Source organism: Amblyomma americanum, chromosome 8, assembly GCF_052857255.1.
Source record: "Amblyomma americanum isolate KBUSLIRL-KWMA chromosome 8, ASM5285725v1, whole genome shotgun sequence".
Lineage (NCBI taxonomy): Eukaryota > Metazoa > Arthropoda > Arachnida > Ixodida > Ixodidae > Amblyomma > Amblyomma americanum.
The window spans coordinates 61,333,799-61,348,627 of NC_135504.1; the positions used below are offsets into that span (position 1 = coordinate 61,333,799).

General features: G+C 46.1%; 1 protein-coding gene across 3 annotated transcripts in view; it reads left to right on the top strand.

The window, feature by feature from the left end:
* Window positions 1–14,829, top strand: part of LOC144101764 (AP-4 complex accessory subunit Tepsin-like) — a 349,149-nt gene that overhangs the window by 160,187 nt on the left and 174,133 nt on the right. The window lies entirely within an intron of this gene.

Consider the following 14,829-nt stretch of genomic DNA (forward strand, 5'->3'; position numbering starts at 1 on the left):
CCAGCTGGGGTTCTTTAACATCCACTGAAGTCGCACAGTGCAAGCATAGCTAATATGAAGAGCAAATTCACACAAATTATGATTTAAAGGGCAACTGAAAAAATTTTAGAATTCGAAGAATTCCTGCGAAATAACCTGCAAATTGTTTTGCCCCAACTTTTTAAATTGCCGCGTAATCGCCGAATAGAGTGGCGTTGGAGTTGAGGTTTATCTGCAAGGTTTATCTGCAAGCGACGGGAAAAGAAGCCGATAATGAGGTCACGTACGATGGCACGTACGACGGCGCTAAGTTTCCAGCGAAGAAACGGTTGTTGCATGGAAGGAAACCAATGACATCCAATGTGAAGCTGACGAAGCATTGTTCGGTGGCATCGGAAGATGAACAGCAGGATGTGGTATAAGGCAGCGAAGACCTGAAATTTCGGCAAAAAAAGACGTCACAACAAGTTTTCTCAAACTTCCCCAACGCCGTGAGGAGAAGCATGATTATCATCGTGGTTTGAATGGACGATTGCGTTACCATTTTCATTGCTAGTGCAGAACACTTTGCGTGTTTTATTTAGAAGCTCTTAAACAACCTCGAATTCTCAGAAAACTATTTCAGATTGGCTTTAATGTGAAGAGGGCAAAGTTCAGCAAGAGAAACTTTGCAGAAAGCTCTGAAATAAAGGTGATGGAAAAGCGAAGGCGAAGGAATCCGCTAGTCATTCCCGAATAGCATTGCAAACGTCATTTCACGTTAAAAGTTGGCTCCAGAGAGTCCAGTGACATGGGTTTTAGACACTTCGCATATAACAGCTTTGCACCGTATCTGGTGCTGAAGCCCTCTCAGCCACGATTGCTTTCAGACACGCTGCCAAACCGTACGACGAGTAGGGCCACATAATTTCTTCTCCATCCAAAGCGGGTGTTTGAGTTATAATGAACCAACCTCCATTTGCTATGCCAGTGGTGTAGCAGCTTTCGAAACGTGTCCACGAATCTGTATTAGATACGGCTACGGGACTCTCGCGCGTGCGTGCTTTTCCCTTTAACGGAGAAACTACTGATCTATCTGCCCCCATTTTGCGCACCCAGTGGGTGGGTTGATGGCCATTTGATTTGATCAGTAAATTGATTGTCTGCTACGCAGAACTGAACATTTAACGTATCTGCGCTAACGATTCGTGTGGCACTAACAACACAACTGCGAATGCGAGCGCAGTGCACCAGTTATGGTAACTCCACAACCATGTAGACAAGTGACGCGTTATTTTAACACCACGTGATGCGCAAGTAACCACGTAAAGTCTTTGTGAAGAATATATACCGACCAAGTGGTTTACTCCAAGCTGTGAAGTGGAGATGTTTAGCACATTTGACGCTGCTAAGATTAGGAGAGCTAAGGAGTTAAGCTCATCTCATTTTTTGAGATTAATGTGCCTGATATTGCAAGCGCAGCTGTGCTGTGGTGCTCACAAGCATACCTCCCCTGGGATCTACACTTTTGACAATGACTACTTCCAGAGGTCCATGCCAGAGCTTTGTAAGCAAAATGAAGATAGGTCATGCATGTCAGATGTCCCATCTTCACAACGCTTTGAGTTTCGGTATATGGCGCAAAGCGGCATAAGGAGCAAGATATTTGTTGAGGCTGAAAATACAAAATATACTCCTTCCTTTTCTTAGCAGCAAATGTCATGGAACCCTTCCTGGAAACGCCCCGAGAATGTACCCATCCAAACGCCGAAGCCTAGATTGAAGCTACAATGCATTGTACTAATTGTAGTCAGCTTTTAGCGCTTCACAAAACACGAGCCGGTGTCAACCCCAGCTAATCTGTAGGAATAATTTTTCTGCATTCTATCCAATGCCCTGCAAAGATCGTTCAAAGAGAACACCACCACCCTGACCTAGAACAGCAAAGATACAATAAATGGGGGTCGCCAAAAAGGAGCCAGAAACGAGTAGTAGTGCAGACGCTGCCAAAACAGACTGGCAAGACTAACATTTCGGAGCCACTTAATCGCAAATACACGACTTTCATTTTCTGTACTCCCTGCAGCTGATAGAAGGCTGCTCTTTGCTTAGAACTACTCACCCGACGACTCGTTGGCAGAGCTGGAGTGCCGTGCATATGCGGGTGCAGCCTCCAGCCTAAAGCCATCACAACGTCGACCCGACCAACAAGCGCTGGATGCAAAAAGACAGGCAGAGTTCATAGAGCACCCGCACCACAACAGCAGTACTTCAATCACACTGAATCCGAAATTCGCGCTCACTCACGTCCTGCCAAAGAAAGAGATAACCTTTGATTACTTGCTTACATGTAAATATACAGTGCCGACGGATCAGATTCTGCAAAGATGCTGCGCCACAGTTAAGACACCGACCCCCGGGCAATAGGTTAACTATGTAGGCGGCCGGAGTTTCATGAGAAAAAAATAGAGCTATATTGACATAGTTCCCAACCTGCAGGGTGAGGAGTTGCCCCACTCCAGACTAGGGGTCTTGTCAGCACACCTGACTAATTTCACCCTTCACCCTTTGCTGTACGCTCTGCTGATTGTGATGTATGGGCCTACTGAACATTGCACGAGCAAAAATTGGGCATTAAAGCTACTCCTCCACTTCAGACCTCTACCCAGCCCTTCTATGCTACTCTCTTCAACAGTCACTCCTGGGAAGGAGCGGAAGTTCGAGAGGTGAGGTTGAAAGCAAAAAAAGATCATTAAGGAACTAACGAGAGTGAGAAAAGGCATTAAGGAAAAGAAAAAGAAAAGGTAAAGCAAAACTAGGAGGGTTTACAACAACCCCATTTAACAGAAACATACCATCAAGTAATAAGTGAGGCAGACACTCAGGAAACTAAAACTGAAAACATTAATTAGTTCGAAGCCACTACTATTGGAAACCCACGGGCAAGATCTTGCGATTGTTAGTCGGTTTGCGAAGTTTTGTCGGTTTGAGAGTTAAATAAATAAACATAATATATACTCGTGTCTGGCATTCGAACCCGTGATGGTGAGGTCCCGCACCCTCCCTACCCCCACTAGCACGCACCCCGCCTGAAGACAACGCAGCGTGTGGCAAGTGTACAGGTCGACCATGTGATTATGAAACAGAGGAATGCGTGTGTCACTTCTGGCCGTAGGTATAATAGCTATCAAGTAAATGCCGTTGGCAAAAAAAATCCTTTCCCTGCCTGCCATGGCCTCTGAAGAAGTGTAAAGTCCGTATCTCAAACGGTGAGAAAAAAATCATTCAAGCGCAGTGGTTTCCCTATAATTGGCGGTCTACAATTCAAGAAGTCATTGCAGGCAGCTATAAAGCTGTCTTCACATAGCAAGATTATGAAATCCACGCTGCACTTTGTTTCATGCTATATTAGCAATTTGGCTATGCGAACCGCCAAAGTTCGACAAATGGAGCGGGGCGAAAATCATGCTTAATTGTTTTAAATGTGCCTGCAACATTATCGCAGTTGATTTTGTAAGAATATGTGAATTTTCAATAGGAATATCAGTTTCTGTAGCATTGCTTTATAGTGCCTTGTTTAAAAGGTTAATACCAACGATTGGCTTTACGCACAGTTTTAGTCATGAATCAAAGTGTCCATATTAACGGGACACAACTGCTTTCGTTAGAAATTGGAATTTAAAACCGAAATATATATCCCAATCTGCTCAATTCAAACTCCGACCGTCGGCATTGGGCAGGCTATGAGGGACGCCGTAGTGGAGGGCGGGGAAATTCAGTTACTCTCCTGTGTCCCTACACGCGTGAGCACACTGTCCATCATGGCCGCCCACCGACATGCCTGTAAAATAGCCGCGGTCGAGAGCAGCAAAAAAGCCACCAGCTATATGTTTGGTGCTGCCACCGGTTGACTTGACTTTTACTGCGCTACATGCGTGTCGGAATCTGTTCTGCTCAAGCGGCTTCATGCAACGTTATAGATACCAGTTCGTTAACCTCACAGGGATAGCGAACCGCTAGGCGGCTCACCGGTCGTCATGTGTTTTCGTATCCCCGGTTAAGACAGGAGGCATAGTCTTCGCGATGCGCTACTCTGAGCACGCCTGTAAATGGTTTCTGTTTGTTAGGCAATCCATATTCAGTACCTAATTCATAGAATTAAAATATTCATAATTGCTCCTAACTTGAAATAACCTGTGACGACGGGCGCTTTGTAGGGTAAGCTGTACGGAATTTGAACGCTGTTTTTTCCTTTCTTATTCTTTATTGCTGTGCGAATGTTCCATTGCTGTGGCAATGACAATTACATAAAAAGTAAAAAATAATTGGTGAGAAATAAAATATAAATCATGTTATTTTAATTTGTGAAATCACGAACGATAAGGATCGTGTCGTCCTAGTTTATCAGATAATGGGAATGGTCAAGAAGGTTTGTTTTAGGGATCGACTCGAGATTATTGTCTACTCTAGCTTTTAGGGGAAAAGCCGAAGACGGCGACCCTACAACTAGGCATAAATATGCCTAGTGATGGTGTTTATACATATTTACGGATAAAAAGTGGCCCTCACCCCTGCTGGTCAAATGTGGCCTTCGGACAGACTGCCAGCACCCACGAGACGGACGCACTTCAGCCAGTGTAGCTGGCCACGACTGCCCGCCATTAAGCAAGCTGGCCCGCGACCGGCTCCTGTGGGTAGAGTGCAATGCGCAAACGGCAGAGAAAATTGGAGGGGACACTTAAGCTGCACCTTACAACACTATAGCATAACGAGTTAATTCCTACATACACTGTATATGCAGAAGGTCGTTCTCCGCTTTACATTCGTAGAACCCTGGTTGTCCTAATACCCCTCCTGGCACAGTGGTGCACTGGTTAAGCCATGTGCCACTGCCCTGCGATGAAAGGTGCTCCCAGCGGTAGGCCTTGTATAGCCAAGGTTGCTCTTACCGATCGATTAATCATTAATTTAAATGCCTCCTGCCACAGTGGGTACCTTGCTCACAATTCGTGTGGGCAGGTTGTGATGAACGCCACAAGGTCATGTGACCTAGCTGGCCCTCCTACCTTCAAGGTTGCTCATCTAGGGATATTTCGGGGATTTTTAGGGGATTTTTCGCTCTCGACCAGCGACGACCCCGCATCAGATTTTCTCCGACTCGAGCTTCGAATGCTATCGTGTTGATATACTTCAGCAAATATCTTCATAGGTACATTAAAACTATGCTTAAATGAGTGATCAACACGCCCTTCTTAACTTTCATTGAAAATCACAAGCCTGCACCATAAAGTTTCTGTATTAAAGCATTCTCCGCCAGGTAAGAAGTGAGAAATCGGACACCGCGCTTAGAGAAGCAGCTAGTCCTCAGGCCATTCGCCACGGGCAGAACGCACGCTGTGAAATGGAACGCGGAATGTATAGGTAACTTGATGCGGCAGTGATCAGTGACAACTATCAGGTGCTTTAGTTGAGTCTGCTTTCTGTAAGTGTCGGTACAGAAACCGCTTCACCATTAAGCAGGACGCGTTTCACGAAACGTCAACTCCTCTGCAGAATAGCTTGGAGAATTCCGAATGAAATTTCCACCAATCAGAAGGCCCAGTATTTGAAAAACGAGTTGTCTCGACCAAACACAGCCAGCCCAAACATAATCTGGGACTGTGCGGCGCCACTGAAGAAAGAGTATTTGCATAATTGGATGTTTGGTTTATGGAATATAACGCCTCAAAGCGCCAATGGCTACTAGATGCGCCGGATTGAAGGGCTCCGGAAATTTCGCCCACCTTTGGTTCCTTAATGCGCTCTGACAGCACCCAGTACACGGGCCTTTAGTATTTCTCCTCCATTGAAATTCGGCCCCCGCGGTCGGGTTCGAACCCCCGTCCTTCGGATGAGGAGCCGAGCACCATAACCACTGTGCCAGCACGGCAGCCGTGTTGATTTGAACTTTCCTGACGCGGTTGCCCAAATGCTTCGTTTTATATTTTATTGGACACCGGGTTATTTTATTGTGTGATGTCCCTATTTGCATTTGGCAGAAATCTTAGTTCAGACATTGCTTATTGCATTTGCAAAATATCTCGCTTTGTATTGGACTGTACAATAACACTGTAGGTTGCATATAAATCTTCTGGTGATTGATGGTCTCAATCAACGTAGCTTCGGCGATCATTTCAGCCGCTTTACTCGGCTCGATAGAGCTTCCGCTCAACCTGAAAAAGATTTCCACTTACCCAGAATGGGTCGCAGAATATAGCTCGGCAAAATTACGCTTAGTCTCGCGATTTGCCCTCTAAACTTCATACGTAGAAAAACTTTTCATTGATACGCGCGAACGCGTTCTAAATGCAACATCGCCCAAAAAGTGTGCTCTGCGTCTTCGCTGGCTCTCTTCACGATGTGTGTCTTCGATTTCACAAGTATACAATAACGTCTGAGGTCAGTGCGGGCAGCCGCAATGAAGGAATGCGAAAGCATTGACACCTCCTCGTCTCTCTTTGGCCCTCTTCGCCTCTCTTTGCTTCACTCGTCGACCGTTTTTGCTTCACTTGTTCCTTCTTCTTACATTTACTAGATGAGGCGCTGATTTAAATTTTACAAATTTTCAATTACCAAAATTATTTGTCTTACCTAATGAAGTTCCAGGAATTGCCCATTTTGAGTATTAAAATTTGTCGCCACTCTTCGTTTTCAAATTTGGCGGCAGCGTTGGTTCCGCTCACACTTCCGGATTTTCAAATTTGGCGCCACACGTTGCCTTGGCGCCGCCCACCTTTTGGACATTTTTGGCTTTATTTATTCAACTGATCACTCTATCGACATTACTATTTTTTCGACATCAACCTCACATCATCGTCTTTCGATTACAACCACTCGTTTGGCGTTACCTCTTCTAAGTTTTTAACAACTGCGGCGGACCCGTTTTGCGGACAGGATCTTCTCGTCATAGCCTGTAAAGCTTTCGCTTTAAAAGGGGACAGAGAGAACGCAAATAGTGCCGTGCGGAAATGGTTTACTGGGCGTCAGACCTACACACACAATTACAGACAATCGCTGTGCGAAAGCTAAAGAAATCACATAGGCTTCGTGTGTAGGGGCGGGAAAAGGAAGGAGCTGGATACGGGAAAGAACTCACCTCGTAGTGTGACGATTGCTACAGGACTCGCTGCCGCAGGGAAGCCAGCATGCGTTTTAGGTATTTTAGGCGATCCCATGGCCATCGACCACGGGAACAGTACTGTGATGTTGATGCCTGCATCTGAAAGGAGAGTTTCAGAAGGCGCTGCATATCACGGCCCAGTCACAAATTTGCGTTAACCTTTAACAGTGTCTCGATTATTATCAACGCTTGTCAAGCTATCCACATTTCGATGGGAGTCTCCGGCATGGTCGCCTCGTTCAGTGGACGTGGCGACTTTCGGCCTGCGCGCGCACTATATACGGCACTCTGATTGTGGTACTGCACTGCTCTTCGAATTGAAAGCTTCAAGCGGTGCCGTCCTGTGGCTGCCATCCAGGTTTTGTTGTTAGTGGCTGTTGTTAATAAAATGACAATGGAAGGAAAAGATGTTGCAATTCGCGGCATGTGCCATCGAAAACGAAAGCACCTCTGTTGCGACTAGCAGGAATAAAAGGACAGGAAGAGGGAAGGAAAGAGAGGAGCGAGAGGATAAGAAAGGATAGGAGTGGGGCGGCATTGTACAGTATGTACAAATACAGGATGTGGCGATTGGAGAAGCACAGATGCGGTGCTCGCCGGTTATCTACGGGATGGCGCGCTCCGGACTGGACACAGTGCTATGTAATATCGGCTGCACCTAATGGGCACTGAACCTCCTTTGGACTTCCTGTCGACGTTCAGGATTTCTTCAGGGTGTCTGCTCTGCAGGATGTCCAAGGAAGGTTCAGTGCCCATTGGGCTGTACCGCGAGCCGCTTATTAGGGCGTCCAAGAAGCAGCTCAGGCCGGCGGCTACCTACTTGACCAGGCTAAGTGGAAAAGCCAGAAAAATTAGGGAGAAGGGAAGGGCAGGAAGAAGGGATGAAAGAGATTATATACATGATGAATAACGTCCCAAAACAGCACTTCTGGCATGAGAGGCGTCGTCATCGACAGCTCCGGATTTATTTCGAGCACTATTTAGGCCCGAATTCGCCTTAAAGAAACGCTTCTTCCATGGCAGGTATTCGAATCATTGAGCTCAGGCTTAGCAGCCGAGTGACAGAGGGAAAAATCCACAGCGGTGGGTGGACAGATGGACAAGCGGGTATTTCAAGACTGGCGTATGAAAGGAAGCCAACATTTATGGAACCACAGAACGCATGACCATAGAAAAATCAGCTTTGATAAGAGGTGGGATCCGGTGACAAGGAAATCTACTCCAGCAACTATGCTAGCCTTCTTGTCTTTTTATTGCCGCCCAAACAGATCACTGCCAAAGAAAATATGAAAATAGAAGTGTGAGTTTTACTAGCAGCAAAAATTGCTTTCAAATGATTCACTAATAAACTCGCCTAGAACCCATCAGGTGAAGAGAGAGATAGGAGTAAAAGCAAAAAAAAAACAATGTTGATTATTTTAAAAAGTATATAATTAACAGGACCTAGAAGATGTTCTCTTTTAGAATAATGTATAGGAATATCACAGAGAACGACCTAAAGTCTTGTGACGAGAGTGAAAGCGGTAAGCAATGTCAGTTGGAACAGGAAGTCCTTATTTGGCTGCCCACAACCTAGTCCCCAAAGCATCAGATTTGTGAATGTGAGAATAAACGCGCAATACTTTTTTACTGCGAACCGAAGGCGTCACCTGGCATTCATGCTTGCAGGAATTTGACATCATGCTTTATGCTTTATGGGGGTTTAACTTCCCAAAGTGACTCAGGCTATGAGGAACGCCGTGGTGATGGGCTCGGAAATTTCAACCTCATGGGCACTTTAACATCGTGGGAGTTTGGAATTGTGTTCTCGGTGCAAATGAGTCACTACTGCCCAGGGTGGAGCTTCTTTGGATGTGCAACTGTGGTGCACATGCCTGAACTGTGCAAAATAGTGCTCCAATTGCTCCTTTCCGGCGGTACCGCGGAATGCGCTACGGTTCTAGTAAAGTAGATATGGGAAATTTTAAAATTCTCGTAATAGTCATCAACCAATCATGTAAAAAAAGAGATTCCTTCATTTGTTTTTGTCAGTTTTCAGCATGTTTCTACTTTCAACATCACCTTCAAAATGTCTAGCATGCTCAGTTGTACTAGGTGAATGAGGAAGTTGCTTTCATTTTCGGAGGAAAGTTCTGGTAGGCTTCAGGGGCACATTCTTGCCCGGTTTTTAAGGATATACGCCACCATTGCCATTGCAGCCAGCATAAACTTAAATGCGAACATGCACCACTGGTCCAATGAAGAACAATGTATTAGCAGAACAACGCCGAACATTTTAGCAGTTTCTCAGACAGGAAGACAGAAAAATGTCTAAGGAAGTGTTAACACAACCTGCTGCAGGCGGTCTTCAGCAGCTGCCTTTTTCGTTATCGTGTTGGCGATTTGATTTCCTGCTTTCTTTGAGGTGATAGCAGTTATCCCCGGTTTTCATGAATAGGAGCACGTCTTAATTTCGGCAGGTGTCAACGACCATTTCCGGATAGTTTGTGCCAAAAACGAACGCCAAGATTGCCAAGTAGAGGACATAGTACGCACCCACTCTTTGGTATAAGAAAAATTCAGGTATTTACCTATGATACTTGCTTTATTTGAGCTGGAATGTAGATCCCCGTGCAGAGTGCGAGTAGGCAGCTGGACGGCCCAGGAAGAAAGGTGCATTCGTCGGTTGTTTCCATGACAACGAAGAAACTGCACCCCTTCAGCACACCGGCGGCTGCGTTGGAAATTCGAAAAATTGTTAGAACATACGCAAAATTTCATTTTCCTGTAAAAAGGAGAGAATAGCTGAAAAAAGGCGGAAACCATACTTAGTGTAGGTTTCTAAGAAATGCCACGAAGAACAGCGAGGTTCTGGCTGGTGCAGCCAATCGAACTTGGAGCAGTGGGGAGGTACCAGAGCCATACTCGCACGGTGTCTACAGCTATAGCACACAAACGCATGCACAGTTGAGGACGCGGTTTTACCATATCCTCCACTGTTGTTGCATGTGCCCCACGTATACCTCGCTGGTACTTTCAAGGAGGCTGAAGAGGCCGCCGTTGCGCTAGCCATCAAGGGCATGGAGGCCCGGTATATACTGTCAAACAAAAACAGGGATACTAAATTTTGCTCACGGGAGAGTTCACATCCCTGCATTTCGCATTCTGGAATCTCTCGCCGCACACCTGCTCGACCACATGGAGGTCATATGGGTGCCTGGCCACTCCGGGAATCCCGGAAACGAGGCTGCCAGCGCTTTAGCCCGAGGTTCTCTCAACCGGGCACGGTTCTCATGGGAGCGCATGCATTCATTAAGTGAACTGACGCAGGTCTGCAAAGATGAGCGTCGGCTCTATCCCCCAACACAATCCCTCCCTCGACAATAATCACCAGACACTTTGGAGGGGGCTCCCAACACGCACCTTACCCTCCCCTTACATACACTCGCACTATCACAGAGTCCCCACAAACCACTCCCGTAGCCTCTGCCACCACCCCAAAGCCACACTACAGATATCCTTTTCCTCTGCCCGGCGGATCCTCCCTCGCGCGGCCTGGAGCACTTTACCAATTGGGAGGCTTGCGAGACCATACTGCACTCTGAGTACCTGGCCAAGCAAGTCATCGCCGCAGGCCAGGCTGCCAGCGTAATTAGCCTCCGGGACATGAACGTTTGAGTGCAGTGGGGCTGTGCGGGGGCCCCAAGAACCTGCGTGTCCCAAACTCCACTGTTTCAGAATAAGTTTTTACCACCACCATATAACACATGTTTACTTAGGTCCTATCCTAGAGGTCCGAACCACTAATCCAGAATTGACGGCTGCGTTGTGGGGTACAATTGTCCACCGAGATATCAGACAGTTACTGCGTCATTTTCTTGGCTAAAAAATCAGTTCATTTTTCCTGTCTGCTTTGCAACGTCAGTTGCTCTAATCTTTGCTTCTTAACCTCGCTCCTATGCACAGCGGCTTTGTGGTGATCCTTTCAATAGAGAAACTTACAGAGCTGTGCACCCCTCTCAGTCAAAGCAAACCATACCCATCCCATTAAATGATAATAAACACTGCATAAAAAAACACATTTTGATGCGCGCTAAAGATCCCTATTGGGCCAAAATTACTTCGCTGCACTCCTCTATGGCACTTATTTCTCTCTCTCTTATTTCACGCCAATCTTCCTGAATTCCCTCATAACTACACGGCCTGGTTAAAACGTACACCGAAATCTCACAAAGTTATTGCGCCGTTTCCTTACATAGAAAGCCACTACATGTTGTTATCAGATTCAAATTGCCTGGGTTGAAGAAAAATTGGCTCGCGGTTTAGCGTTTTCAAGCACCAAACATTGTGCGAAAGCATGGTTTTAGAGCAAAGGCTCAATTACTGCATGGCTCCCAAGACCTATCTTGATGCGGGTCGGACCCTGACGCGCAGGAGCGCGAGCAAACCTCGTGACTTGCCAAACAGAGGCGCACCTACGCGCACCGCCGCTTGAAAAATTGAAAAATGGTTTTTCGGGAAAGGAAATGGCGCAGTATCTTTCTCACATATCCGTGGATCCTGCACGGCAAAGTATGAGATACATCCTGAACCCCACCGCAAGGAATGAGATAAAGAAGAGAGTGAAAGAAGAAAGGAAGGCAGATATGCTGTAGTGTAGGGCTCTGGAATAATTTCGACTCAAAGGCTGCATTAGTGGACACCGCACTGTACATATAAGCAGAAATTTCCCTTTCCCATTCCTTTCAGGTAGTACTTCTGTGTGAAAACTGTTTTTTGGGTGAAAGGAAATGGCGCAGCGACGGACACATGGACCGCACCTCAAGGAAGGGATTAAGGACGGAGTGAAAGAAGAATGGAAGAAAAAGTTAACGTGATGGAAGCATCCGGAATAATTCCAACCACCTGGGATCTTTAACGTGCACTGACATCATGCTGCACACTGCAGCCTTAGCGCTTCGTCTCTATCGAAACGTGGCCTCCGTGGGCGGGTTTGAACCAGGGAACTCCAGATCATTAGCTGAGTGCTCTAACCACTGAGCCCCCACGGCGGGTCTAATACTTCCACGTGAAAATTTCTTTTGCTGAGATATTGTTTTGTACTTTCGCTTAAAAATGCCTTTTGACAATGACGTCAGCATACATGCAGTATGTGATCCGTTCTTCCGTACGCAGCCCGAAGATGTTCATAAGATTTAGTATTGAAAAGGTGACTTTTGTCCTAATATCTAATAAATTCCCCTGCATGTTCTATAGGCGCAATTTTGTTTTACCAACCGTTTATCCTCAATATTCCGGATATATTTTAGGCTAGAAGAGTTTCTTATACTAAGGAATATTGCCCTGAATCTCCCCTCAACTTTGCGGCGGCAAGACAGACCCGTAAGGGCCGACATTGGACTGCATGTGGCAAATTTATTTCTCTTGTACTCCTATACCCGCCACGGTGGCTCAGTGGTTAGGGCACTCGACTACTGATCCGGAGTTCCCGGGTTCGAACCCGACCGCGGCGGCTGCGTTTTTATGGAGGAAAAACGCTAAGGCGCCCGTGTGCTGTGCGATGTCAGTGCACGTTAAAGATCCCCAGGTGGTCGAAATTATTCCGGAGCCCTCCACTACGGCACCTCATTCTTCCTTTCTTCTTTAACTCCCTCCCTTATCCCTTCCCTTACGGCATGGTTCAGGTGTCCAACAATATATGAGACAGATACTGTGCCATTTCCTTTCCCCAAAAACCAATTAATATTATTATTATTATTGTACTCCTATAATTCATGTTACACGTAAGAGAGGCTTCGCTGCCTCCTGTATTCACTACTTCCAAAATAGAACACTTCAAATTTTAGTTCTCGGCCAGAGCAACATATTCAACGTCAATTGTTTCAACAGGTACTAAGGCAGCCGGTGGAACCATTGCGACCATTCCTTCCAAGTGCAGTGCTGAATCCTTAGGAACACTGAACGCACCTTTCTCAGCTGCCTCTCATATATAGCATCCTGCATGAAAAACCATTAACTTCAATCGCTGATGTCTTCTCTCTCTCACTCACTAAATGCCGAGTAAAGATGAAGCAACAGAGTAGCCCGTCAAGTTCAGGGCTGACAAGGCGACATACAAAGGCCGCAGGAGGTCCCGCATCTGAAACGCCAGAGGCTCTCTGCAATGACCAAATATACAATAACTTGCATGACGAAGCATAATTGACGTTGCCGATAGCACCATTTGTTCACGTTTAAACGCTGCACAGGAGTTCCCCGGAGAAAACAAGAGGCAGGGTTTTTAATAATCCTGAGGATATCTAGCGAATCCATGTAACTCAAGCTTTCGAAACAATTCCGAGGTTAAGCCAAAATGCATTAGATGCAAAGCACGTAAGAACTGAATGGCACATAGAGCAGCTCAGAAGAAGTGTCCATTTGTACAGTGTGCGCACAGAATCTTATAAAATCTAGAAAGCGCTATTAATTTGAGCGGTAAGCAGCATTTCTCGCAAAATTAGCGTGATTATTTGTAATATTCGGCACTGCCCACTGATTTTATTGGTCGGTTGAGAGCAGTCGCTGCGACACAGGAATCGGTATTTGATTTTGCACCGGCGAAGGAAATTCATGCATCGCTGTTAAGTTACGTGGTGTTTATTGCTGACGTCGACCGATGACACAAGTAAGCGACGTGCATGGAACTACTCACTGCCTTCATCATGGGTGTGTGTGGGAGGGGTGAGGTTACATCCCAAAGCGACTCAGGCTATGAGGAATGCTGTAGTGGAGGGCTCCGGAAATTTCGACCAGCTGGTGTTCTTTAAAGTTCACTGAAGTCGCACAGTGCAAGAATTGCTCATATGCAGAGCAGAGTCATGCAGATTATTATTTAAAGGGCAATTGAACCCTTTCCAATTCAATGAATTTAAAAGGGCTGAATGTTCTGCGAAATAAGCTGCGAAATCGTTTTGCCCCGCCTTTAGAAATCGCGGCGTAATCGCCGAATAAAGCGGCATTGGATTTCAGTTTATCTACAATGCACAGCGACTTCCTGAGAGTCCGATAACCACGTCACGTACGACGGTGCTATGTTTCCAGCGGTTGTTGCATGGAAGAAAACCAACGCCATCCAAGGTGAAGCTCGCGAAGCCTTGTTTGGCGGCATCGGAAGATGCACAACAGCATGCGGTAGAAGGTAGCGGACATATGATATTTCGGCAAAATGACGTCACGACGAGATTGCTAACACTTCCCTAATGCCGTCAGGAGAAGCCTGAACATCGTCGCTGATTTAATCGACGATTGCATCACCATTGTAAATGCTAGTGCAAAATACCTTGCATGCATGTTCTAGAGGCTCCGTAGATTCAAATTCTTGAACAACCTTGAATTCTCAGAAAACTATTCTGCTTGGCTTTACTGTTAATAGGGCAAAGTACAGCAAAAAAACTTTGCCGAGAGTTCAGAAATAAAGGTGATGCAAAAGCGAAGGCGAACGAATTAACTAGTCATTCCCAAATGGCATTCTAAACGTCATTTCACGTAAAAAGTTGGTTCCGGAGCGTCCAGTGACATGTGTTTGGGACGCGTCGCCTATAACAGCTCTACATAGTGGCTGGCGCTGAAGCCCACTAAGATACGATTGCTTTCTGACTTGATGCCAAACCATCCGCCGAGTTGGGCCACAATTTCTTCTGCAACCAAAGCGGGTGCTTCGTTACAATGAACCCATCATGTGCTACGCCGTTGGC